This window comes from Carettochelys insculpta, chromosome 3, assembly GCF_033958435.1.
Source record: "Carettochelys insculpta isolate YL-2023 chromosome 3, ASM3395843v1, whole genome shotgun sequence".
Taxonomy (NCBI): domain Eukaryota; kingdom Metazoa; phylum Chordata; order Testudines; family Carettochelyidae; genus Carettochelys; species Carettochelys insculpta.
The window spans coordinates 25,848,948-25,876,159 of record NC_134139.1 but is presented as its reverse complement, the minus strand read 5'-3'; the positions used below and the strand labels follow the sequence as shown (position 1 = coordinate 25,876,159).

The window sequence follows — 27,212 nt, the reverse complement described above, 5'->3', positions numbered from 1 at the left end:
GATCCTTGTATAAAAGTGCTATTTAAAAATCATGATACATTTGCTGTATATTTGTGTATTTTCAGAATACAACAAAATATTATACTCCTGTGAATAGATGTTTGGTTGCTTTTTGGACAGTGAAATTATTGCTCAGTTGTATAAAATAAAATAGATTACTGTTCATTCGTGCTCACTTTAATGTGAGCACAAAGGCCCAATCATGTCACTACTGAGATTCATGAATGACTAGATTAATACATGCTGTTGTGCATTATACTAACTTCATTTGTCCTCTGATATTAACATGAATTAAAATCTGGAGGAGATTTCATAAGAAATGTAACGCAGATTATTCCAATATTTGTTGCAATGCTATTTTGTATTTTACTTGTTTGCAAATGTTTTCTGCATTGTCTTAGAATATTTCTATGTTAGGCCTTATTTCCAGAAATCAGAGTTACTGTCTGAGAAAACTCTCACAACTGCTAATTTTTGTTCAGTGCTAGCATGCTGCTTATCCTTTGACAAGTCATGCAGAAGGCATATCAGAAGATAAACAATTCATAAACTTGTGACTTGGCCTGAGCAAGGAACTGTTATCTTCATCCAAATTCAGGTTCACTAGTACAATTATGGTTTGGTACAAAAATACATTTGTGTGGCAAAACAAGAAACTTCACCACATTTTCTTGAGTCATGTACGCTCTATTGCTGATGAATATCTTATTATCTGAACGATGATTTTTACATCTTTATTATTATCCCTCATGAAAATCATCAGCCTTTCATCCATTGTAGATGATTCTAATATAAAGATTCTAATATAAAGAGCTTGTGTAAAGCTGAACATTGTTATATTTTACAGTGATTACATTTAGAATAAGGCAAGCCATGGTTGTTTTTGTCGGCCAACAGTGTGTAGTTGTTATGGATGGAATTATCAGACCTTTAAAAGAGGCTAAACTGTATCTTCACAGTCCACAGAAAAATGTAACAATCCATAGTGCACCCACATCTTGAATACTGTATGCAAATATAGTTGTCTTATCTCAACAAATATATGTAGAATTGAAAAAGGTTCAGAAAAGGCAACAAAAATGATTACGGATATGAAATAGTTTCGGTATGAAGAGAGGTTAATAAGACTGAGGCCACGTCTACACTACCCCTCCCTTTCAGAAGGGATATATAAATGCCACCAATTGGAAATGCTAAGGAGGCACGGATATGAATATTCAACACCTCATTTGCATAACTGGCCACCTGGGCCGTGTCCACACGTGCCCCAAACTTCGAAATGGCCACGCAAATGGCCATTTCGAAGTTTACTAATGAAGCGCTGAAATGCATATTCAGCGCTTCATTAGCATGCGGGCGGCCACGGCGCTTTGAAATTGACGCGGCTCGCCACCGCGCATCTCGTCCAGACGGGGCTCCTTTTCGAAAGGACCCCGCCTACTTCGAAGTCCCCTTATTCCCATCTGCTCATAGGAATAAGGGGACTTCGAAGTAGGCGGGGTCCTTTCAAAAAGGAGCCCCGTCTGGATGAGATGCGCGGTGGCCCACTGCGTCAATTTCGAAGCGCCGCGGCCACCCGCATACTAATGAAGCGCTGAATATGCATTTCAGCGCTTCATTAGTAAACTTTGAAATGGCCATTTGCGTGGCCATTTCGAAGTTTGGGGCACATGTAGACGTAGCCCTGGAGTGTCAAATGTGCTGCTTTTGAATTGAAAACTAGGTGTGTAGATGGGGTTCCTTTGAAAGGAAACCCCGATTTCAAAAGCACCCTTCTTCCCCCTAAAAATTCAGCATCTGTCATCTGTGAATCTCAAAGTGCTTTATGATTTTTAATTAATTAAGCTCTACCACACTCCCATGAATTGTATGAGAGATAATTATACTAATTTAACAATGAAGCGGGAAACTGTAGCTTGCCCAAGCTTCTGAAGAGAGTCTTCCCAGTAATGTCCCCGGTAGCAAACCACACACACTTATTCTAAACCTGCTTCTGCTGAAGCCTATATCTCACATGTTGCAGGGACTCTGTGGCTGTGTCTATACTTGCATTCCTCTTTTAAAAGAGGCATGCAAATGAGGGAAATTGAAAATGCAAATGAGGTACAGATTTACATATCTGGCACCTCATTTGCATATTCTTCTTTTGAAAGAGCTTGAGAAAGTAAACTCCATCTTTTTTATGGGAAGAAGGGTTCTTTCAAAGATGGGGTTTACCTTCTCAAGAGCCACATCTACACTGCTTTTCTTCTTTCAAAAGAAGGTCTTGTGAAAGAATATGCGAATGAGGTGCCAGATATGTAAATCTGAATCTCATTTGCGTTTTCAATTTCCCTCATTTGCATGCCTCTTTTGAAAGAGGAATGCAAGTATAGACACAGCCACAGAGTCCCTGCCACATGTCAGATATAGGCTTCAGCAGAAGCAGGTGCAGAATAAGCAGTTCTAGGCTACAGAGAGGCTAATTCAGATGGAAAGTGGTTTTTGAGCAGGAGACAATTTCCAAAAATGGGGAGAAAGTGTGGAGGGAGGGTGGCAGCTGGAAAGATACGTTTTCAGCCTAGTGGGAGATGGGTGTATTCAGAGGGGGAGCAATGGCCCTGTAACTTAATCTGAGCACCGTCTGCCACCAGCACTGATTCACTATGGGTGAAACATTAAAAAATGCTGAAGTGATTTAGGAGTGAAGATCCCATTTTCAGAAATATCTTAGGCATTGCTTATATGGTCAGATGTTTCCTGGCATAGCTGTACTGGTGAATGCTCCTGGCAGAGATGTAGTTTCTGCAGTAGAAATGAAGTTTTTGCTAATGAATACTTTTGATGGTATCACTTACACCAGTTCACCCAACAAAATAACCTCTATCACTGAAAAAAAATTTGGCCTGTACAACTATGTCTAAACTGAGACTTTTTACCAGCTTAGCTATGTTGGTTAATGGCATGATTTTTTCACACTCCTAACCAACATAGCTACACTGGCAAAACTTTTAAGTGTAGACCAGGCCTCAGCTATTTAAATTCTTAAGTTTCTTTGAATATTACTAAGATGTAGGCTTCTAAGGGCCAGATGTTCAAAAGTGTTTAGGTGCCTCAGGAGACAACTGCATGGTTAGTGGGATTTTCAAAAACATCTAAGTAGGATAAGTGCATTTAAAATTCCCATTAATTGCCTTGCTGCAACTTTAGATGTCTAAATAACTTTTAAAAATTGGCCCCAAGTGCCTGTATCAGTTTTGAAAATAGGATTTGGGGGCTTAAATCACTTTGGCACCTTTGAAAGCATTATCCTTGATGTATTACTTTTATTCCATAATCCGTCCCATATGAAAATCAAATTTCTAAAAGAATCCACTACTAATTCATTTATTTCCCAGCTAAGATAAGATATTACCATATTTGAACTGCAGCAGATGGTAAGGGGTGTTGGGGGGGATAGAACATGCTGCTATTTCCAGGAGCTGCTTGAAGTGAGAGCTGCCCAGAACCTGTCTGTGCTCCTACCCTCTGCCCCAGCTTTGATCCCGCTCCTGCCCTCCAGATTCCTTGATCCCAACTCAAAGCACCCTGCTATACCTCAAATCCCTTATCTCCAGTCCTCAATCCCCCCATTCCAGACCTGATCTCCCTCCTGTCTTCCAAACGCCTAGGTTCCAACCAATAGCAACCTCCTGCATTCCAAACCCCTCATCCCCAGCCCCATTTCAGAGTCTGCATTCTCAGCTGGAGTTCTCACCCCCTTGTGTGAGTGAGTGAGTGGGGGGAGAGCAAGCAACACTGGGAGGAGGGATGGAGTGAGCACAAGCAGGGCCTCAGAGAAGGGGTGAGGCAAGGATGGTGCCTTAGATGAGGAGTGGGGCAGGGTGCTGCTTAGTGGGAGGGTGTCATGTGGTTTTGTGCAGCTAGAAAGTTGGCAACACTAAATAAGCTATCAAATTCAGACTTGCTTCTTATGTTTTTTTCTGAAGAATATCTTACCCCAGCATTCAGTTATGGCCTGCTTCCAAAGTGCTTGGACATCAATGGGAGTCTTTTCATTGAGTTCAATAGGGCTTGGATCAGACCCTTATTTTGCCTCCAGCTGTACACGGGATTTCAGTGCTAGAAGAAATAGGTCTATACTTAAATTATTTCAGTGTAATATTTTTAGTACGGTATACCTTGAAGTCCAGTTGAAAATATTTATCCGACCGTTTTTGTGCAAACACATTAATAAAAATAGGCCCAAACACTGTTTGGAGAGCTAAATATTTCTCTGTTTGTTCTTAATTATAAATCTTTTCCAGGGGTACGTACCTTGGCATATGAAGCCAGTAAGTCTCTTCTCCTGTGGGTGAACATTAAGCTACAGGAATGCAAAAAATTGCTGTTCTTTTGATCTTCTATTTATTACAGCAGATTTGTTACTCAACTGACACTTTAAATCCTGTTCTATTTCATTCATGCAAATAGTCCCATTGAGATGCATGACTAAAACAAACAGGATTTGGTCCATTATGGACAATTCAAAATCCTGCTGTCTGTACTCACAAATGAACATGAAGATCATTTGCAAAACAGTAAAACAAACATTACATATAAACAAGAACACAGTAAATATTGATATTCCCTACAGAAGTGTATTAAGTAAATTCACATAGAAATATAGCTTAATTTTTATGCTCTTGCAGAGGGGCTTAAGGCCCGTTCAGGACTTGTGCCAGCTGTTGCTGGGCCGTGCTCTTGTGCATTTTTGTCGAAGTATGGAAGTTTACAGACTAGTGTGGGATTAGATACAGGATTTCTTTTAAAATGGATTTCAGTCTGATATAAAAGAAGAGAGAGACAAGTGCAAATATTATAGCTGTACACATGAATGTTGATGATAAATACATTATTTTAACTCTTATCCAAACTACATCCAGCCTTTGGGTTCTCAGCCCACTGCTGATGTATCTCCCAGTGTCACGGCATATGGTTACCCCAAATCATAGGCCACTGGCTCCTGCAGGGGGAGGGGTGCAGGAAGAGCTACTCACAGAAACATGGAAGGGGCATGAGGAGGCAGCCCATTTAGCAATTAAAATTTTGGCAGGGATATTGTTGGGTGGGGGGCAGTGCAATTCATGACTACTACAGTGGGTCACCTATGTCCCAAAGAATGCCCTGAACAACTTCTACACCCATATACCTGAACATTTACTACCAAGTTCAGTGATGTAGAGATACAATGTGTTTTATTTGACAGCACCACAGGCCTGGTCTACCTTACTGGGCTCAGTTGACCTAAGTTATGCTATTCCAGCTACGTGAATAATGTAGCTGGAGTCAGTGTAGTTTAGGTCAACTTACTGTGGTTTCTACATGGCACTGCATTGATGGAAACACTGTCCTGTTGAGTTACCTTACTCCTCTCATTCTGGAGGGCTACCAGAGTCAGCCAAAGCACTCTGCCATTGATTTAGCAGGTCTTCACTAGACACACTGAATTGACCCTAGCTGTATTGATTGCAGTAGCATGGATCTCTGTTAAGTGTAGTCATGGCCTTAGAGTGGAACTCCATTGCAATGAACTCAGATACAATCCTCTGGTATAGTAAACATTTCCCTGTCGCAGTTCTTTTCAATAAAACTTTGTAATCAAACAAGACCCTGATATAGTGATGAGTCTCTGAGAAAGATAGTTTTAAGTGATGTGTCCATTAATATAACCTGTCTTCACCATCTGTTCTGCCATCTAATTATAAATGCAAAAGGATAATCTAAAACTACATCATAAAAGATTAATTAATGACTTAATGATGTATTTTCTTTGTTCAGCAGATCCTGCTATTGTTTCACTGCTCTCATGTTGAAGCCACAATCCAGGAGGACGTTAGTCTATACTCACTTCTGTCTTCCTCACCCCAATATAGGCACTGATTTCCAGAGGTGCTGAGCACCTGCAGCTGTCAGTGATTTCAGATGGAGTTTTGGATGCTCAACATTTCTGAAAATTAGGTCTTCAATTATTAGATTTGACATAATAGCGTAGTGATTTTCCCCTCCACACCATATAGGAAGTCAGGAGATGAGAATATGAGGACATTCATGTACAGTCCAAGATCAAAAATTTAAATAAATTATCATTTCCTTCCACATACCCTGGCAGTTTTCATGTAGTGCAACTGCTATGGAGGCACTACCAACTTAGAACATAAGCCTCCCTTGTGGCTTCTCTAACTTGCTCTGAGTGCTTATCTGGTTCCTAGGAGCCCCAGGAGAGGAGAGGCAAAAAGGCCCAGATCCTCAGAGGTATTTAAATGCCTAATCCCCACTGAAATTGTAAATCTCTTTGAAGATCTTGGCTGAGCTGCTTGTCCGTGGTACTGAAGCCAGAGATGGTAATGGTGTAGGGAAGAAGGGCCATAAGGCCTGATTTTCGAATATACTGAGCACCTGCTTCTCTATTTGACTTTGGTTGCTCAGAGTCAGCACCTCTCAAAATTAGGCTTCTCATATCTGTGGATTAATTTATTGAGTGTCTGGCTCCTCCAGCCTTTGGCTGTAAGCTATTCAGTCTCATGGTTTATCCATATATTTTTATAGTGACTTTCTCTCCTTGCCCTCTCTGGCCAGCAGGAACATGAGGATACTAACACTAGGCACCTAGGAAGAGGAAGGAGAAGAAAGCAAAATACAAAACAAATAAAACAGTACAAGTATAGCCAATTATTTGCAGTTGCTCCATACAACTTGTTTTCTCTCTTCTTTTTTGTTTTCTTTGTTGTTATTGCAGTTTTATATTCCCAGTTAACTCACTTCTTCAGATGCTGACCAGCATCTGAAGAAGTGAGTTAACTCACGAAAGCTCATGCTTTAAACTTTTCTGTTAGTCTATAAGGTGCCACAGGACCCTTCGTTGCTGCTACAGATCCAGACTAACACGGCTACCCCTCTGATACTATTCCCAGTTAAGTGGTTATCCCTTCAGGCCCCTCAGCTCCTTTGTTGAACATTGTTGTTCTCTGCTTACACCATCATACTACTTCTCCTACATAACAGAGGTTAGAAATTCACCATGCTGACTTCACTGCTCTTATTAAAAGGGAAGAAACAATTTGTTGTATGTAGCATGACCCATGTGACATGACCAGACTCTTAGCAGCATACCTGTGTCTCTCTACCAGAGGGAGTGGTCTTTTGAATTTTTAAACAGATTAGCTTCAACTATGTTTGCAGCTGCCTTGTTGTCATTTTTGAGTCATATTCCAGCAAATTTTTAGAATGAAAATCACTGAAAAGTGAATTTGAAACAAAACAAATACTCCCATCTCCACTACACTTCATCACGTAAGCCCACCGGGGGGAGACAAAGTGGGCAATTGCCCCATGGCCTGGCATTTCCAAAGTGCCTGGAGCTACTTCAGCAGTCGTGGCGGCCAGAGCTCCAGGCAGCCAGAGTTCCAGTGCTGTGCGGCTCTTGGCAGGCAGGGCAGTGCCATGATATGAGCAGTGCTAAGGTCTGACTGCCCTTGGCCTTGCCCCTTCTGCCCTTGGCCCCACCCCCTTCTAGGGTGTGGAGCTGGGGCCCCTCACACCTTGCCCCGAGGGCCAGTGGTGGCTGTTAGTCCCACTGTCCTCCGGGCCAGATATTCAGTACTCCCATTCCTTTTGCAACTACCCATCAGGTCACTTCCTCCTCAGTTGCCTCTCAGCAGCTGCTCATTTTTTATAGCCTCGTATTTTCTGAAAATAATTCAGGATTTAAGATGTTAAAAAACAGATGGAAACTATAAAAATAACTGATTGTATTGAGGCACTAATTTATTTGATTTAATGAAAATGCATGAGAATTCTAGATACTTTTAAGGTCCCAGTGTGCAGGGCTGACCCTAGAGGAACATGAATCCTGGAGCAACCTACCCCATGGTAACCCCCAACTCCCCCTGACTGCAGGCACTACACCACCTCTGCTTTACCCCCACCCTGCTCTGTCCCCTTGCCTAGGCTGACCATATTTTCTTATGCCAAATACGGCACACCTGGTAAAATTGAATGTCTTCAGTGAGTTAAATGGAAATCAGTCAGACCCATGCCGTACAAACATTCAAAATAATATTGTTTACTGAGCACCCATTAAAAAGACATGCTTCATTTTTATAACTAGTAGGTAAAAAAATAAAAATATATATTTTAACCGAAGTTAGCCAGAAGTTTACAATGGAGACTGCTACATGCTCATGGTTTCTAATGCAAAAGCTTTCTTCTTGTCTTGCAATGAGGTGTACTTTGTAGGTAGTCTGTCGTGTCCAATGATGACGTCTTGAGCTTGCACAGGCTCATTGGTTGTGGACTCGCATGTGACTGAGGAGTCCAAGTTTTGAACAGCATGGGCATTCACAGTGGGGGCAAGGGAATTGTCCTGGCTCTGTTGGTGCAGCTGCTGCTGTTGCTTTCTTCCTCTCACAAGCATCAGTGAGGCGTACGTGTCGTTGCTCTTCAAAGTTGTCATATGCGTGTCGTACGAGAGCACTCAAGCCTGTTCGGTCTTTTGCATGCTGCTCTAGCTGATCTGGTTTTAAACCGGCATGAGCAATGCTGGCCCTCATGCAGTCTTTATTCCTCTTGCGAGACCTACCTTGATTCCTGTTGCCCTGGGGGAGTTCACCATAGAGGAGTTGCTTAGGGATTCTTGACTCCTCCATTCGTATGATGTACCCTGTCCAGCAAAGCTGGACTTTCAGAATCATGGCTTCGATGCTCGTGGTTCCTGCTCTGTCCAGGACTTCCAGGTTCATAACTGTGTCCTGCCATCGAATGTGCAGTATTGACCTCAGGCTGTGTGTGTGGAAGCACTCCAGCAGTTTTATAAGTTTTCTGTACAAGGTCCAGGTTTCACAGCCATACAGGAAACTGGTCAGGACTACAGCCTTATACGCTTTCAGTTTAGTGGACTGTTGGATATTGTGCTGATTCAGCACTTGCACTCTCAGACGTCCTAGTGCCCGGCTGGCCTGGCAGATTCTGGCATTGATTTCTTTGTCAAGGGAGCCATCATTGGCTATCACACTGCCAAGGTACTTGAACTCCTCTCCCGTTTTCAATTCTGTTCCTTCAATAAAGATTGAAGCGGGGAGAGCAGCAGATCCTGGAGCAGGTTGAAACAGTACCTCGGCCTTTCCTAGGCTGATGATCAAACTAAAGAGGCAGGTGGCATCAGCAAACTTGTTGACGATGAGGTGGAGATCAGGTTCCTTGTGTGCCATAAGTCCACAGTCATCAGCAGAAAGGACTTCAATGATGAGCCTCTCAAGCATCTTGGTTTTAGCATTCAGACGATGAAGGTCGAAAAGTGACCCATCGAGTCTGTATTTTATGTAGACTCCATGGTCCAGGTCCGTAACTGCGTGGCTGAGGACGCACCTGAAAAAGAGGTTGAATAACACTGAGGCCAGCACGCGCCCTTGCTTCACACCATTGGATATCTGAAATGGATCTGAAGACTCACCATTTGAAAGAACAAAGCCAGTCATGTCAGCGTGGAACAGGCATATGAGGTTAACGAATCTTCTTGGGCAGCCAAGTTTTGACAGGATAATCCACAGGGCTTCTCTGTTGACGGTGTCAAACGCCTTGGTCAGGTCTATAAGGACAGCGTACAGATCCAAGTTCCGCTCTATGCACTTTTCCTGGACCTGATAAACAGCAAAGATCATATCAATGGTGCTGCAGCCTGGGCGAAAACCACACTGTGCCTCTGGTAGGTTCTCCTCTGAGATGCTGGGGATCAGACGGTTGAGGATGACTCGAGCGAAGATCTTCCCAGCAGTACAGAGAAGGGAGATGCCCCACTAATTTCCACAGTCAGCTTTGTTGCCCTTGTTCTTGGAGAGCGAGATGATTGTGGCATCCTTAAAGTCTTTGGGCATGTCGTCTTCTCCCCAGATGCTGATCAAGGTGTTGTGAAAGGCTTCAAGTGACACTGGTCCTGCCACTTCGAAAATTTCAGCAGGGATACCATCCATCCCAGGGGCTTTGCCAGAGCTGGTCTGGCTGATTGCCTTTTTGGCCTCATCCATTGTAGGGGGCAGGTCAAGACAGTCTATTGTGGGTTTCTGAGGGATCTGGTGTAGGGCCACAGGGTCGACAATGGAGGGTCTGTTGAGAAGGTTGCTGAAGTGCTCTCTCCACCTGTTGCTGATGCTGTTCTTCTCCCTCAGAAGGGTCATGCCATCTGCAGACAGGAGAGGTGTAGTACTTGCTTTGAAGGTCCATATATAGCTTCGATAGCACTGAAGAACATCTTGGAGTTCTTGGTGTCAGCATAGTATTGGACTTCATCAGCTTTACTCTCCCAACACTCATCTTGCATTTTGCGAAGTGCCGTTTGCACCTGGCTCTGAAGGTGTTTGAAACGATCATGTTTGGAGGTTGAGGACTGATCATTGTGCCATAGCAGAAATGCTTTCTGCTTTTCCTCTAAGATCTTGATGATGTCTTTGTCATTTTCACCAAACCAGTCTTGGTGAACTCTCTTTTTCAGTCCTAGTGTTGACTTGGCTGACTCTGTCACCAGGGTTTTGAACTGGTCCCACTTTTGTTTTGGGCCTCCAGTCAGAGGTCCACGGGATGTCAGCACTTCATCAAGGCAGGCTGTGAATGTCTCACTATGACCAATATGTTGCAGCTTCCCGATGTTGAAGGAGGGTCTGACAATCTTGAGCTTCTTGCGGTGCAGTGGTGTGATGTGCAGCATAAGGACAGATCTGACGAGTCTATGATCAGTCCAGCACTCATCTCCCCACATGGCCCTGGTGATCTTAACATCTCGAATGTCCCACCTGCGACTGATGACATAGTCAGTCAGGTGCCACTGTTTTGATCTCGGGTGCATCCATGTGGTCTTGTATTTATCGACTTGCCTGAAGAGAGTGTTGGTAATCGTCAGGTCATTTTCTGCACACAAGCTCAGCAGATGGCAGCCATTGGCATTCATGTTACCAACACCATGATGCCCCAGCACCCCCTTCCAGGTTGTACAGTCCTTTCCAACCCTGGCGTTGAAGTCATCCAACAGGAGACGCTTGTCACTAGGAGGAGTTGCTTTCACAAGATGGTCAAGGTCCTCAAAGAAACTTTCTTTTGCTTCATTGCTGCTAGTCAGTGTGGGGGCGTAAGCTCTGATGACTGTAATGTGGCAAGAGGTGTTGAGGGGGAAGCGGAGCTTGATCAGACGCTCACTGATGCAAGTTGGTAGGTCAGGAAGCTGGTGCAGAAGTGATGTCTTGATGGCAAGTCCCGCTCCATGGATTCTGTCTTCATTTCTGGCCTGCCTTTCCAGAAGAAGGCGTAACCTCCTTTTGGTTCGCAGATGGATCCTTCCTCTGCCAGCCTGGTCTCACTCATGGTGGCTGTGTCAATGTTATAACATGCCAGTTCTCTTGCTACGAGGGCCCTTCTTCTCTCAGGCCTCATAGCATTCTCCCTGTCCAAGAGGATACAAACGTTCCATGCTGCAAATATCATCTTTCTTTTCACTGTTTTTCATCTGCTGTGAGGGTAAAACTGCCAGCTGCGGCATGCTGGCCATTTTGGTTGGGGCAAGCAATTTTTGGGACACCTTTTCTAGTCCCCTCCCTCATTTTGAGGGTGAGCAATGCTGTTCCTAAGAAGGCCTGCTCAGTCGCCTGGGATGCTGCCGAACTCCTCTGTCATCCTGGGGTCAGAGTCAAGTGACCAAAGTCCACAAGCTGCCTACATGCAGGTTTGGAGCTACAACTCCTAGTGGTCACCTCCACCTGTCACTTCACCCCTCCGCCATCACCGTAGGACTTTGAGGTAGACAGAAGTGATGAGAATGTGCAAAGAACCTGTGTGGGAGAATGTTTAAAGTGGGAAAGCCGTTGCACAGGGGCAGTTCCACTCTCTCGACTTCAGAAGCCTGGTTCCAGTGGTACGACAAGTTGTCGTGGGTGGGACTTCCTAGGCTTCAGTGGATGGCCATGCTGTCTTTGGTGCCTTGTCATGCCCTTCGCTCTCCACAGAGCGTTGCAGAACCACCTTCCTGGTCATTGGATCTTACTGTTGATCTCATTCGCCCAGTCCGCTGGGGCTGACTTTGCATGCTGGGATAGGCAATTCCCTATCTCACCACAGGTTTCAGACCTGCTGGCTACCCTCACCTGGTGTAGCCCGCCTGCCAAAGTGGTTTATCAGGGTGTGGCCGCTGCAGGCTATAGCTTCTTGGAGCCACAGGTGAGAGTTGGGTGCCAGCTGGGGACCAAAGGTGCATGAACTGCCCCACAGAGACACAACAAGTCCCCACACCAGAGGTGCTACCTCTCCCTGGACACCCCATACACCCCAATGACGTGTATATGACATTACAAAGTCAACATTTACCAACTGTAGCCATGTACATGCCATGGGGAGTTGGGAACGGGGTTGTAGCCCTGCTCTTGTGGGAGGGACTCCCCAGCTGCAGGAGGTGGCCGCCCTACAGGGGGTTCCCCTGCTCTATGGCAGCTGCCCTGCAGCGCAGTGGGGATGGGGCTACCTCTTCCCAGGGGTCTGCCTGGCTGGAGGGGCAGCTTCCCCAAAGAGAGACACCGGGTCCCATGAAAATCTTAAACAAAAAATGAGTGAGGGACACACATTACTCCCCACTCCCACCCCAACATACCCTGCCTTACCATATGGCAGGGCCCCAAGCTCCGTCTCCTGCTGCTGTCTGCGCAGCTGGCTGGGCGGTACGTGTTGCATATACTCTCTGGCCAGCACCTGGTATCAGCAACTGCGGCTGTGCTGACTTGGGGGAAAGGAAGCTCAGTGCGGGGGAGAGGGTGTGAATACAGGACAATTAGCCCTTTTGTTAAAATAAGTCTGGATGCCTTCCTAATGTCTGAAATACGGGACTGTCCCAGTGAAAACGGGATGGATGGTCACCTTATCATTGCCTGAAGCCCCTTTTTCTGAGCAATGCAAGCTGGGGGATTACCGAAGGACCTGGCATGAGGCAGAAGCAGAGGTTTGCCTTCCCTCCCGCACTCAGAGTGACTGCTCCATCCTGTCACATTGCACCCTATTGCTCTCTCCCAGCCTGTTGCAGTGACAGGATGAGAAGTACCTCAGAGCCGGGGTGCTCTGCGTCCTGCTGCTGCAGTGAAGTGGAGTCCAGTGGGCTGGGAGAGGGCTGTGGGGCAGAGTGGAGCAAGCTGCTGGGTCACTCTGGCTCCTGCTGTGGCAATGTGGGCGCGTGACCCCTGCTGCCATCCCACCCTGGATCCTATCCATAAGAGGCTTGTGGCAGCTGCCGCAGGGCCCAACAAAGCATATCCAATCTGTCCTGTGGCAATGCCCATGCTTCCCGCAGATCAAGGCACTCTAGCTGAATAACAGGTTGTAAACTTTATATTGTCGCAGCAAACTCTGGCTGGATGGGCACAGAAGGCAGACCAGGAGGTCTAGCTGCTTCTGGGCCCTTTTAAAAACAGCCTTTTATTGGGCATCATATCTTAAATAAATTCACTGTGATGGACGGTACTGGTTCTTCTAGAAACCCTGTCCTGATGCATCATGTGCCAGTTTTCACTGAATGGTATCCAAGGAAAGTGGCTTAAGTGACCTCTAGGAAATGTTGGGTCCAGGGGAGTTCTCTGCTTGGCTGGGGAGTGGGGAGAGTGAGTGAAGATGGAACAGCTGGACCCTTGGGAGCCTGGTCTTCCTCAGGCAGCCATCTAATGTTAGGCCCTGAGTGCCGTAAAGAATGGTCAAGGCCAGGGCAGGAGGGCACCGCCGGATGGCACCTCCCTCTGTTTCTCTAGGACGTTTGTTTGAGAGGATGCAAGGCTGGATTAATTCTTTTGTGGGTCCAGCTCCACACACATCTGTGGGCCCCTATGGGGGCAATGGAATATGGCCCAGGAGGGTCAGTTCTTGGAGCGATGTGCCAGCCAAGGTTAATGGGGGAAAGGCAAAAGTGGCTCTGCTCCACCCAATGTGAGGGCACTTTTTACAAACCAGCAGCCACCAGGTGTACACAGGCCCTCCCAGTGTGGTGCTGTCAGTGTACCCCTTCCCCGGGGGGGGTGGGTCCATGCCACATCACACAGCCTCCCCACCCAGCATCCCCTAGCCTCTCTATGGCCTCCCCTGAATGCACAGTGCCCTGAACACCATCCCCCCTTTCTAGTGGCCTCCCCACTCTCTGTCCGACGGCAACTGCCCAGTACGCTACACAGACCCTCACGCTCATAGTCCCAACACACACTGATCTCTCTCACTCCCATTGTCTCGTACCCTTCCCCACAGCCTCATCACCACAACGACAGCACTTCACACAGACCCTTCACTTCCCAGCACTACAAAATGTGCAAACCTCCCCCACTGTCCAATGCCTTTCACCCCCTCACATCCCAGAATCCCCCCACACAGACCCACTCCCCCAGGCCCTGTCCCTTGGTGCTGATGAGCCAGGGGCAGAACAGCAGAAGCTAAGGAGCGGAGAGCGGCTCTGTCTCCCAGTGCTTGCCGTGGAGGAGGTGCTTCTGCAGGGTGGTGGTACAGGAGCCTACAACTTCCTCAGCCCATCACTTCCACAGAGCTACAGGGAGAGGCAGACCCAATCCCTGAGGATTCCAAAACTGGATGGTCGTCAGGCTAGAGCAGCAGCAGCTGAAGGCTCCTCTCCAGCCTGACTCCCTGACAGTGATGGAGTGGAGAGGAGTCCTCAGCCAGCTGCTGGCCTAAAGGAGCAAGCAGTGGTCTGGGGGAGGGATGGAGGAGTGGGGAGGAGCTGGCGGGCAGAGCCAGGGGCATGGAGAGAAGCTCTGGTTGGTAGGGTGAGAGGAGTGAAGGGTGGGCAGTTGGGAAGCTGAGAAGTGGAGAGAAACCAGATGCTCTGGGAGTAATACAACTTAATGGGTGGGGCCGCAGCTCCTTTAGAGTGTGGGCCCGGTGCCATGACATTAGTGGTGCTATTGTCAATCCAGTACCGAGTGGATGTGTGAATCAAGCCTCAAATACTAGGTTGTACGTGTTCTTCTTTTGAGTAATGAGCCCTGAGGCGCTGGGCAGGGCACGTGATATGGGATTCCCTTATTTTGCCTAAAGCTAGTGCATAAGAACTCCCTGGAAAGGCTTTTTTCCTCTTGGTGAAGAAAAATAATTGGTGGCTTTAGTTGGGAACTGGAACTGGAGCGCTGTCACATGTACCCATCATGACAAGTGAGCACATTCAAAAGTATAATGAATGGAACAAAAGAAGACTCCTCACTCCATCACATTTTACCTTTGCCCCCTCCAATCCACCTTCATGTAATGCAACAGTTCTCAAACTTGAGCAACCCAAGGACCTTCATCTGGATTTTAAATATCCCCTGTCTTGCCCCGCACTGAAGCCCCACCAGTTTTCTCTGTACGACGAGAGCTTGGGTGGACACCCAGGAGAGAGTCAGGTGCCACCCACAGCTAGAGATGTGTTTTTACTGGTGATAGAATCATAGAAGAGTAGGACTGGAAGGGACCTCGAGAGGCCATCGAGTCCAGCCCTCTGCCCCCATGGCAGGACCAAGCACTTTCTAGACCATCCCTGAAAGCCATCTATCTAACCTCTTCTTAAATATCTCCAGTGATGGAGATTCTACCACTTCCCTTGGCAATTCATTCCAGTGTTTGATCACCCTGACAGTTAGGAACTTTTTCCTAATGTCCAACCTGAACCTCCCCTGCTGCAATTTAAGTCCATTGCCTCTTGTTCTATCCTCAGAGGCAAGGAAGAACAAGTTCCCTCCCTCTGCCTTATGACACCCTTTTAGATACCTGAAAACTGCTATCATGTCCCCCCTCAATCTTCTCTTTTCCAAACTAAACAAGCCCAGTTCTTTCAGCCTTTCTTCATAGGTCATGTTCTCTAGACCTTTGATCATTCTCGTTGCTCTCCTCTGGACCCTCTCCAATTTTTCCACATCCTTCCTGAACTACAGTGCCCAGAACTGGACACAATACTCCAGCTGAGGCCTAACCAGCGCAGAGTAGAGCGGGAGAATGACTTCTTGTGTTTTGTTCACAACACACCTGTTAATGCATCCTAGAATCATGTTTGCTTTTTTTGCAACAGCATCACACTGTTGACTCGTATTTAGCTTGTGGTCCACTATAACCCCTAAATCTCTTTCTGCAGTACTCATTCCTAGGCAGTCCTTTCCCATTCTGTATGTGTGACACTGATTGTTCCTTCCTAAGTGGAGCACTTCGCATTTGTCCTTATTAAACTTCATCCTGTTTACCTCAGCCCATTTCTCCAGTTTATCCAGATCCTTTTGAATTATGACCCTATCCTCCAAAGAAGTTGCAACCCCTCCCAGCTTGGTATCATCTGCAAACTTAATAAGTGTACTTTCTATGTCAATATCTAAATCGTTAATGAAGATATTGAACAGAACCGGTCCTAAAACAGACCCCTGCAGAACCCCACTAGTTATACTTTTCCAGCAGGATTGAAAGCCATTAATAACTACTCTCTGGGTACGGTTATCCAGCCAGTTGTTCACCCACCTTATAGTAGCCCCATCTAAGTTGTATTTGAGTAGTTTATTGATAAGTATATTATGTGAGACCATGTCAAATGCTTTACTGAAGTCTAGGTATATCACATCCACCGCTTCTCCTTTATCCACAAGGCTCGTTATTCTATCAAAGAAAGCTATTAGATTGGTTTGACATGATCTGTTTTTAACAAAACCATGCTGGCTGTTCCCTATCACCTTGCCACCTTCCAATTGCTTGCAGATGATTACTTTAATGACCTGCTCCATTATCTTTCCTGGCACAGAAGTTAAGCTGACTGGCCTGTAGTTTCCCGGGTTATTCTTGTTCCCCTTTTTATAAATGGGTACTATATTTGCCCTTTTCCAGTCTTCTGGAATCTCTCCCGTCTCCCATGATTTTCCAGAAATGATTGCTAAAGGCTCAGATACCTCCTCTATCAGCTCCTTGAGGATTCTAGGATGCATTTCGTCAGGCCCTGGTGATTTGCAGACATCTAATTTTTCTAAGTAAATTTTAATTTGTTCTTTTCGTATTTCAACTTCTAAACCTACCCCTTTTTCACTAGCATTCTCTATGTCAGGCATTCCTTCAGATTTCTCAGTGAAGATCAAAACAAAGAAATCATTAAACATCTCTGCCATTTCCAAATTCCCTGTTACTGTTTCTCCCTTGTCACTGACCAATGGCCCTACCCTCTCCTTGGTCTTCCTCTTGTTACCAATGTATTTGTAAAAAGCCTTCTTGTTTCCCTTTGTGCTTGTAGCTAGCTTGAGCTCATTTTGTGCCTTAGCCTTTCTAATCTTGCTCCTGCACGCTCGTGTTGTTTGCCTATACTCATCCTTTGTAATTTGTCCTAGTTTCCATTTCTTATACTATTCCTTTTTTAGTTTGAGATCATGCAAGATCTCCTGGTTAAGCCAAGGCAGTCTTTTGCCATGTTTTCTATCTTTCCTATGCAGCGGGATAGCTTGCTTTTGGGCCTTTAATAATGTCCCTTTGAAAAACTGCCAACTCTCCTCAGCTGTTTTTCCCCTCAGTTTAGCTTCCCATGGGACCTTACCTACCAGCTGTCTGAGTTTACCAAAATCTGCCTTCCTGAAATCCATTATCTCTATTGTACTGTTTTCCCTTCTACCCTTCCTTAGAATTGTGAACTCTATGATTTCATGATCACTTTCACCCAAGCATCCTTCCACTTTCAAATTCTCAATAATTTCCACCCTATTTGTTAAAATTAAATCTAGAACAGCTTCCCCCCGGTAGCTTTTTCAACCTTTTGGAATAAAAAGTTGTCTGCAACGCAATCCAAGAATTGATTGGACAGTCTGTCCCCTGCTGTATTAGTTTCCCAACATATACCTGGATAGTTGAAGTCCCCCATCACCACCAAATTCTGGGCCCTGGATGATTTTGTTAGCTGTTTAAAGAAAGCCTCATCCACCTCTTCCACCTGGCTAGGGGGCCTGTAGTAGATACCTAGTAGGACCTCATCCTTGTTTTTAACTCCTCTGAGTCTAACCCAGAGACTTTCAACCCGTCTATCTCGTACGTGCATCTCCACCTCTGTCCAGGTGTGTACATTTGTAATATACAAGGCAACACCTCCTCCCTTCTTTCCCTGTCTTTCCTTCCTAAGCAGGCTGTACCCTTCAGTACCAACATTCCAATCATGAGTATTATCCCACCAAGTTTCTGTGATGCCAACGATATCATAGTTGTATTCATTTATTAGTACTTCCAATTCTTCTTGTTTATTTTCCATACTTCTTGCATTTGTATATAGGCATCTCAGACATTGATTTGGTCTTGCCTCCCAGTTTTGCCCCGGCCTTCTTTTTACTCTCCCAGTGTAGCCCATACTCCCTCCCATTTCAAGTTCATCTCCCAGATATCCATGCTCTCCACTTACCTGCAGGCTTTCCTCCCCTACCCCTGTCGAGCCTAGGTTAGTGATGCACATCTTGGTGCACATAACAAAATTTATTCCACACATGGATGGAAAAAATTAGAGGGAACATTAGCCCCCACCCCTTCTTTGATGCCCTGCCCCCACTCACTCCATTGTCCCTCTCACTCTTGCTCACTCTCCCACACATTCACTCACTTTCACCATGCTGGAGTAGTTGATTGGGGTGTGGGTGAGGGAGTGAGGGCTCTGGCTGAGGGTATGGGCTTTGGGGTGGGACCAGGGATGAGGTGCTTACCTTGGCCCCCTGGTCCCCAGCTACCTGCAGCCCCTAAGCACATGGCTGGCCAGGGAGTCTCCATGTGCTGGCCTTGTGCCCGCAGGCACCATCTCAGCAGCTCCCATTTGTCATGGTTCTCAGCCAATGGGAGCTATGGAGCCAGCATTTGCGGGGGGGGGGGCAGCACACAAAGCCTCCCTGGATGCCTCTGTGTCTAGGGCCATAGGGATCTGGCAGCTGCTTCCAAGAATCACATTAAATCAGGGCAGGTAAGGAGCCACCCTTAGACCTGGGAAGGGGAGGAGTTGAGTTTCATTGGGACCGATGGACCCACAGGAGTTCCCTTGCAGACCCACAGGGGCCCACAGACACCAGTTGGAGAAATGGTAAAGTACTGGGACAAGAACAGAGCTTCCCTGCATAGCAAGTGACAGGACATTCCTGAGAAAAGTGGGTGAAATGGTATCTTTTATCAGACTTCCAAAAGAGCCAAGACATCAGCTAGCGTGAATCAAAGCAGGTTGATTAAAGTTCATCAGCCATTTTAGTATGTTAGCCAAGTGCGTGTGGGCCTCAGATGGCAACTTTTCATCAAGAATGGAAGAAGATGTTTTGCTTTAGGTAAAAGCTTGAGTAATCAAACTGTTCACAGTGCCTTTAGGGATCTAAAGTGAAAATAATAAGTTGTCAGAGTTGAGAGTATGCAGACTGTCAGCAACCATTGGATACTCAGATGCTGGGCATTGGTGAGAGCTCAATAGCTGTTATGGTATACGGGGAAAGAGGCAATCTCTGGGGTAGCGACAATGCAGTCATGTTTAGCTGTGTAGATCAATTACAACAGCTTGAATTGCATTCAAGAAGGAAGCCAATGGGGTCTATGGTACTATAGTGCAATGTGCTCCTGTGATGGGGTATGCATACCCCATCCTGGGTCAGAAGGGGTTAAAAGCCTGTGGGCAGAGGAAGTCCTGCCCTGCCCGCCAGCCTAAGCATGCACCAAGGACTGGGGCGGCATAAAAGAGTGCAGCTCAGCTCAACTCTGGGCTGGACTCTGAAGAGGAAGGTCCTGCTACTGGAGCTCCAGAGATAACCCATATAGTGGAAGCAGGAGACTGGTGTGGTGGAGCCTGGGGACCTGGAGGATCCTGCTGCTATGTGGATCACAGAAACCCCAGAGCTGGTAGGAAGTGACCCAGGGAGGGTGTGTGAGTGGCTTCTCACACCTATGTAAGCTCAACGTGTTGTAGGAGATTCCTTGCTGAGTGAGTTGTGGAGCATTTTCCCACTTCCAGCGCCCTGGGTTGGGGGCCTGGTGGAGTAGGGTGGGCACAGGCTCCCCTGTTGGGGCTATGATCCCAAACCCTTTGAATCTGGCCATTAGGCTGTGCTGCCCTGATCCCCAGGACGGCATTCTGTTTTTTGTTGCAGGATTCTGACTAGGGGTTGGTCTACACTATTGCAATTGTGCAGCTAGAATTGATGCATCTGCAGTCGACTGTATGGCCTGTCCTCACTGAGGCAGGCAATTGTGAGCATTTCTCCTGTCAACTTCCCTTACTCCTCACTATCGCAAGAGGTACGGGGGGTTGACTGCCGACCCCAGAGAGATCAATTTCACCTGCCTTCACCAGGTGTGTGAAATCAAACTCTATAAGATGGACCCTGACTGGTCTTCATGGAAATGAAGACAAACCCTCTGACTGCCTGTGTTAGCTTCAGTGTGAGTGGTTTTTAAGGGAATCCCCAAGTTTCTATTCCCCTTACACCTTGTTAGCAGTCTTAGAGAGCCTCAGGGATACATGACTTTGTGTGCATATATATGTTTGCTCATGTATGTATATCACCAGGTAATGAATTATTGTAAATAAAATAACTCTTGATAGTTTTGTAGTTTACTACATCTTTTGCCCTCAGAAGAAATGTAAGTAATTCAGCGGAGCTCATTGCAGCTTGCAAAGCCCACTGCTGTTAATGGAGATTGTTTTCTCTGTTTATATATTTAAAAAAAAAACCAAAGCAACAATTTCCTCCTGGGCAACAGGATGACATCATCATGCAAATGATGTATGTCTGCCACCCAGGGAGTGTAGGTGGGGAGATGCGGTGGGCAGAGAGGAGCCCTGGGAAGGCTGCCAGGCAGCTCTCTGATCTAGCTGGGGTGTATGTGTGAGCATAGCCCACAGGGGGCACAGCTTCCTAATGTATGTGTGTATATAATAATGTCAAATCTTTGCTCCGCAACCTAAACCCATACCTTATATCTTGGAGTACACGTAATAAGGGATTAAAAAATGCTTCATCTACAAGCATTCCATACGTCTAAACACGTTGTCAGCATTATTAAAAGAGACATTAGAATTATAAAACATGGGAGGAAGTAGAAAGATCAGTGAAACAAATGATGAACAACAAGAGCCCTGGAAATAAGATTACAGGAGAGGTGATCAAATGCGACTGAGAAAGTATGAATCAGGAAATACACGTCATATAACATGGAAAGAATGAAAGGCACGTAAGGAATGGACAAGATCATGCTAGTGACAATATACAAGAAAGGAAGTGAAACTACTACAGAACAGTTGTCCTAACGAGTCACCTAGGCAAAGTGCTGATGACGATACTGACAGAGAGACTGAGTTCGCATATAGAACATCGAGTGGATGAGCAAGCAGGATTCTGGAAAGATAGAAGTACCATACAGCAGATATTGGCACAAGTTTGATAGTGGAGAAAGCTCAATGAAAGACCAAGAACATCTACAATTGCTTCATCAATATTTTTCAGAAGGCATTTGACAGTATAGATCAGAAAGTGACTTGGGTGTTGTTTGAGTCGTATGGAATGGATAGCAGACTGATACAGTTGTTGAAGGGTATTGATGACAATGCAGAGGCAGCGGTGAGAACATGCAGAGAGTTGGGAAGTTGTTTGAGTACAAGTAGAACTATGATAAAAGGAGATCCGATATCACCAAGTATCTTCATCACACATCTAGAGAGACTGATGGACAAGATCAAGGAAGAGGTAGAAGAGATATCTGTGCACAGGATGAGAATCAACAACTGGAGCTTTGCGGATGATATAGTTATCATTGAAGAAGATGAAGAGAATCTAGCGAGAATGGTGCAGGTGCTAAATGAGGAAGGGACGTGATATGGACTGATTAGGAACATTGGTGAAACAAAAACAATGGTATTTGGAGATAATGGATTAGGAAGGAAGATCAGTGTGGACAGGATCAAACTAGAGAAAGTAGAGAAGTTCACATATTTGGGGAGCAACATAATGTATGATCTAGTCTGTAAGAAGGAAATAATGACTAGAATAGTGAAAGCAAGAGCGAGTTTGAAGGGGATGGATAAGATCTGGAAAAGGAAAGAGATTAGCTTAGTAACGGAGCTGAGCGTCTTCCAAACGTGTATTTGGCAGCATGTTGTATGGATGTGAGACATGGGTGATAATGAAAGATTCAAAGAGAAGGATATTAGCATTCAAGAGGAGTTGTTATAGAAAGATCCTGAGAATAGGATGGATGCAGAAGGTCACCAATGAGGAATAATGTAGGAAGATACAGCCAAGAGAGAACCTACAGCAGAAGGTTATACAATGGAAGTTACAGCTATTCGAGCGTATCTGCAGAATGAATGACAAATGAAGAGTCAAGACCCTGGTATTCAGCATAATGGACAGTTCTAATAGGAGAGGAAAACCTCACGGAGAATGGGTAGATGATACAGTAGATTGTAGACGAGCTCCACACCAGAAACTAGGACACTCTGCCTTGGACAGGAAAAGATGGAAGGAAATAGTGAGTGAGACATCAGACACTAATGGGTGCTGAACCCCTGGCTGCTGCTGCTGCTGCTGATGGTAATGATGACAGGTTTCCAGCTATTCATTTATACGTGTTTGAGGCCTAGGCCCGTGGAATGAACTGGCACCTGGTCTACCAGCGTCACAGTGGGGGATATATGAATCTCACACTGGGCAGTCCAGGCTAATGAGCTGTTGTGGGCCATACTTATGAGAGATGTCAGATTTTGAGGGAGGAGATTAAATGTGGAGAAGACAGACTAGGGGAGAAAAGTGAGCCTCTTTTCCTGGAAAAGGACTGGGTGAAAGCAGGAAGTTCCCAAACAGCCACTGAGCTATGGCCCTCTCTCTGAAGGAAGGGTGAGCCCAAAAATGATGAATCACTGTTTTGGGATGTTGTTATAGACTAAACTCATGAGGCTCAGTTTGACTATGGCTTATGAAGGGTTCTCTGAGGAGAGTCCTCCCTTATCTATATGACAGTTCGTTTGGGTCCATCTCATTCGCTACAGATTATTTCTCACACCTGCATCTTTAGGCTTCTAATCTGTTTTTTCCTCTTAGATCACTGACATTATGATGTCTGAATGAGCAGCCTGAGGGAATCCTAGGATCAACAAACTGTGGCTTGAGATCTCGTTCTGGGACAAAATGATGAATCTGAGTGGATGCACATCTGCTACTGAGTAAGTAATGTTTGATTATCAATAATTCACATTTACTTGAGTAGAGAACTACTTTAATTACTCAAAGGGTTATAGTAGATCAATGATTTCAGGTCAATCTTGTCAGTTAAATTTTTCTCTTTAATTAGATAAAGACTGGTAAATGGACATATCTATACATACAGATAATCTCTAGCTATAAAGTTCATTAAAGTATTTTTTGCTGTTAAAATTCCGACTTCTAAAAACACCTACCAAACATACATTATTATGGATTGTACATCGGCTCCATGTAACGGGGACAAATTCCTTATGCAAGCTAGTAACTTCACTGAAGTAGATGAGTTACACCCCTTCACATCTGATCTACATTTGGCCCAATTAATTATGAACTAGAGTTTTGTTTCCACTCACATGGGGTTCTTAAACCTTTTTTCATAGTGTGGGCTACACTGTAAATTTTAATGTTATCTCTCCCAGTGGCACAGATCAACTTATTTCCTACTCACAAGCCCTTACCATTACCATGTCTGCAACTGTAGTTGCCACTGGGATGTGTTTTTTTTGCAAAATAGTGACAGCTTTAAAATATGATTTTACTAGGGTGAAACTTGCAGTATGCAAACCAAATCAGACTCTTCAAAGGGATAGAGTAGTCTGGAAATCTTGAGAACCACTGCTCAAAGGGGTTCTAGTGGTGGATGTGAAAGTTTAACTGGTTAACCAGTATGGGGTGGAGCAGTCCAGCTCCTGCCACTGGCAGGGGGTTGCTACAGTCCCACAGGGCCACTGCTGGCAAGGGCACTGCAATGGGGCTGGAGTAACCCTGTTCACAGTGACCCTGGGGGGAGGGACAACTGGGGTGGGCTAGCTGGAGATGCCAGTCCAGCCTAGATCAGCTAGAGCTGCCACACTGCCATTGCCAGAGATTGCTCTCTTCTGGCTGGAGTACCCATGGCATGCTGGGACAGGGGCTGCTCTAACTGCTTTGGAGTGCCACTCACCCACAGCAGGATGCTCGAGCTTGGCTGGAGCAGTCCTGGTCCCCAGCAGATTGTGAGTGTGAACATTCCAGCCTGGCCACAGCAGCCCCTCGTACCTTGTGTCATACATACACTGTTATGATTGAGCTTACACTGCTTCATATGAGGTAAATACTGATGCAGACACACACAGGAACAGGTATAATCCTGTTTTCTTATGAGGGATCTTGCAGTCTATTTACATTTATATTGGTGCTACTTGACCCTTAATCATTAGCTTGGGGGCCATGATTAAGACAATGGGATGGCCTTGGAGAATCACAGAGCTTGTATTTTAACAGTCACTTGAACTTATTTTTTAAAAGACTTAACACTTTTTTGCATTATCTGGGGACAGGTATGTGATTCATACTTTGGGAAACCCTGAGTCAAGTTTATTTCATGTATTGTTTCTTAAAAGAAGATGTTCCACTTTCTACAGATGGCACTACTTAGCTAACCAAATGTATTTAAACAGTTAAGTTTTCATCTAATTTGTTGTGGTAATTCCCCAAAAGGGCTGGAAGCTTCCCCGTCAGCTCTGCCACAAAGCTGCTTTTAAAGCTTCTGAAAATATAGTGAATATTTGTGGAATAACTAAAACCAATTGTTTTTGTCATCTGAGAGACCCGATATATGTAAATTGCAGAGGTAAGCAAACAACTTTCCTGTTTGATGCAAAATAGGGGCTACGTCTACACGAGCCCCAAACTTCGAAATGGCCACGCAAATGGCCATTTCGAAGTTTACTAATGAAGCGCTGAAATGCATATTCAGCGCTTCATTAGCATGCGGGCGGCCGCGGCACTTCGAAATTGACGCGGCTCGCCGCCGCGCATCTCATCCCGACGGGGCCCCTTTTTGAAAGGACCCTGCCTACTTTGAAGTCCCCCTTATTCCCATCAGCTCATGGGAATAAGGGGACTTCGAAGTAGCCGGGCTCCTTTCGAAAAGGAGCCCCGTCGGGATGAGATGCACGGCTGCGAGGCACGTCAATTTCGAAGTGCCGCGGCCGCCCGCATGCTAATGAAGCGCTGAATATGCATTTCAGCACTTCATTAGTAAACTTCGAAATGGCCATTTGCGTGGCCATTTCGAAGTTTGGGGCTAGTGTAGACGTAGCCATTTTGTTCCTTTCCAGTCAATCAAAAAGGAAAGCTGAATGGGACATTTCATTGAAGTAAAAGGTTAGGATACCTACAAAATATCAGGAATACCTCCTTTTTTGGCCAAGAAGTAGAATTTTTAAAGTTAAGAATTGTTAAAAGCCGTGAGTTTCAAAAATAGAAGCCTAAGGTCAAGACTTTAAGTCAGCAATCTTCAAACTTTGTTGCACCACAATCACTTTCTGACAACAAAGTTACTATGTGAGTGGGGGGCACAGAGGGAGTGAGGGAAAATAAAACCTCCTTGCTCTACATAAGGGTGATGCCCAAGCTTCTGCCTCAGTCCCATGTCTCAGCAAGTCTAACACTATCCCTGGTGGCCTCATTAAAATGGGGCTGTGACCCCTTTATGATATTGACTCTCAGTTTGAGAACTGTTTCCCTAAGTCCATATGTAGGTACAAAAGTGACCTCAGTTTGAGCTGTTGGGCATGTAGCAGTCTGTAAAATCAGACTTTGGTTTGAGGGACCTAATGTTAACCTTTTATTCTGAAATTCCTGAGGTATGTTTTTCATGTTGTGCTTATATTTGTAACCTTTTATTTTTCGATGAGTCATAAGCCAAAATTTCAGCTATCTTAAAGCCTAGTCCAGTTCTGTGACATTTAAGATGATACTTGCATCTCTTTTACTTAATTATGATCATCTGCACAAATTAGGAGTAAAACTTTTTGTAGATGTAGAAGATCATATTAGCTCTTACATTCAACTTTTGATCCATCAATCTCTACGTGGTTTATAAAGTTGAGTAAACATGACTATCCCCACTGTACAGATGGGGAAGGCCAAAATTGTCAAACATATCTGCTCATTTACAATGCCTCAGTTTTTGGGTGCCCAGTTTCATGATGACTATTTATAATCTGGTATTGCATAAAGGGCACCATCATGGTAAAGGTCTAACAGGGCTTAGTAGAGTGCAAACTTACCAGAAGACACAAGTCTTGCCTTCTGGAGTTTACATTCTAATCTAGCACAAGATGCAACCAGAGGTATGAAGAAAGGGATATGACAAAGGGCTGATTTTCAGAGGTGAGGAGGGCTTGCTGTTGCCATGAGCTTCAAGTGAAGTTGTATGATGCTGGACAACAAAAAGTTGAAGCACTCATGATTAGTTGATACATGGAAGCTGTGACCTACCTAAGATCCAAAACAGCATCAGAAGCAGATCCAGGATCCAAATCCAGATCACCTGACTTGGTACCCTATCCAAGTTACTGCACCTCATAACTGAAGGTAAAGGGATATATCATGAAAATGTTAAAGAATGATAGGTTTTGATCAGGCAACAATTTGGGAATATTTTTGTTAAAGAGCAACAGAATGCGGAATCTGAGCAGTCATTCTGTCACTGGTGATGGGAAGTGTCATGCGTACCTTTTGTATTAGCAGTCTCATCATCCCTAATGTATTCAAAAGTATTATCACTTGTTGCAGGGCCAAAACACTTCTGGAATATTTTGTTTTGGGATTAAGGCACCAAACGAATTAGTAAGAGAAATGGTAATTAAACAATATGTCAAGACGTACATGTGTATAATGATTAATGACATGACTCAGGTGGTTAGTGAAGCATGAGTTAAAGACCAGTGATTCCAATGTACCAAAAAAAAAAAAATCAACATTACATCATGGGCTTGTGTGAGGCTATGAAAAGGACCTTATATGTAAAAGCCATTGTTTTCAAATATTTGAAATAAATTTGCGGCAATGTCAGGCTGTAATTATTTAACCATAAAAATGTGTTTAAAATTGTCCACAGCACGCAAAGTAACAAATTGACTTGGCTGTGAGCATTTTAAAATTTCATTGTATTTTATCGTGTTACAAAAGCTCTTGAAATAAACA

At 45.0% G+C, this 27,212-nt stretch overlaps 1 long non-coding RNA gene across 2 annotated transcripts in view; it reads left to right on the top strand.

Annotated features, from left to right (window-relative positions):
• The window catches only part of LOC142010904 (uncharacterized), a 120,421-nt gene that overhangs the window by 3,434 nt on the left and 89,775 nt on the right, over positions 1-27,212 (top strand). For both annotated transcript variants that reach the window (XR_012644914.1, XR_012644915.1), the window contains exon 2: positions 23,076-23,197. This is a non-coding gene — a long non-coding RNA (uncharacterized LOC142010904). The remainder of the gene's footprint in view (positions 1-23,075; positions 23,198-27,212) is intronic.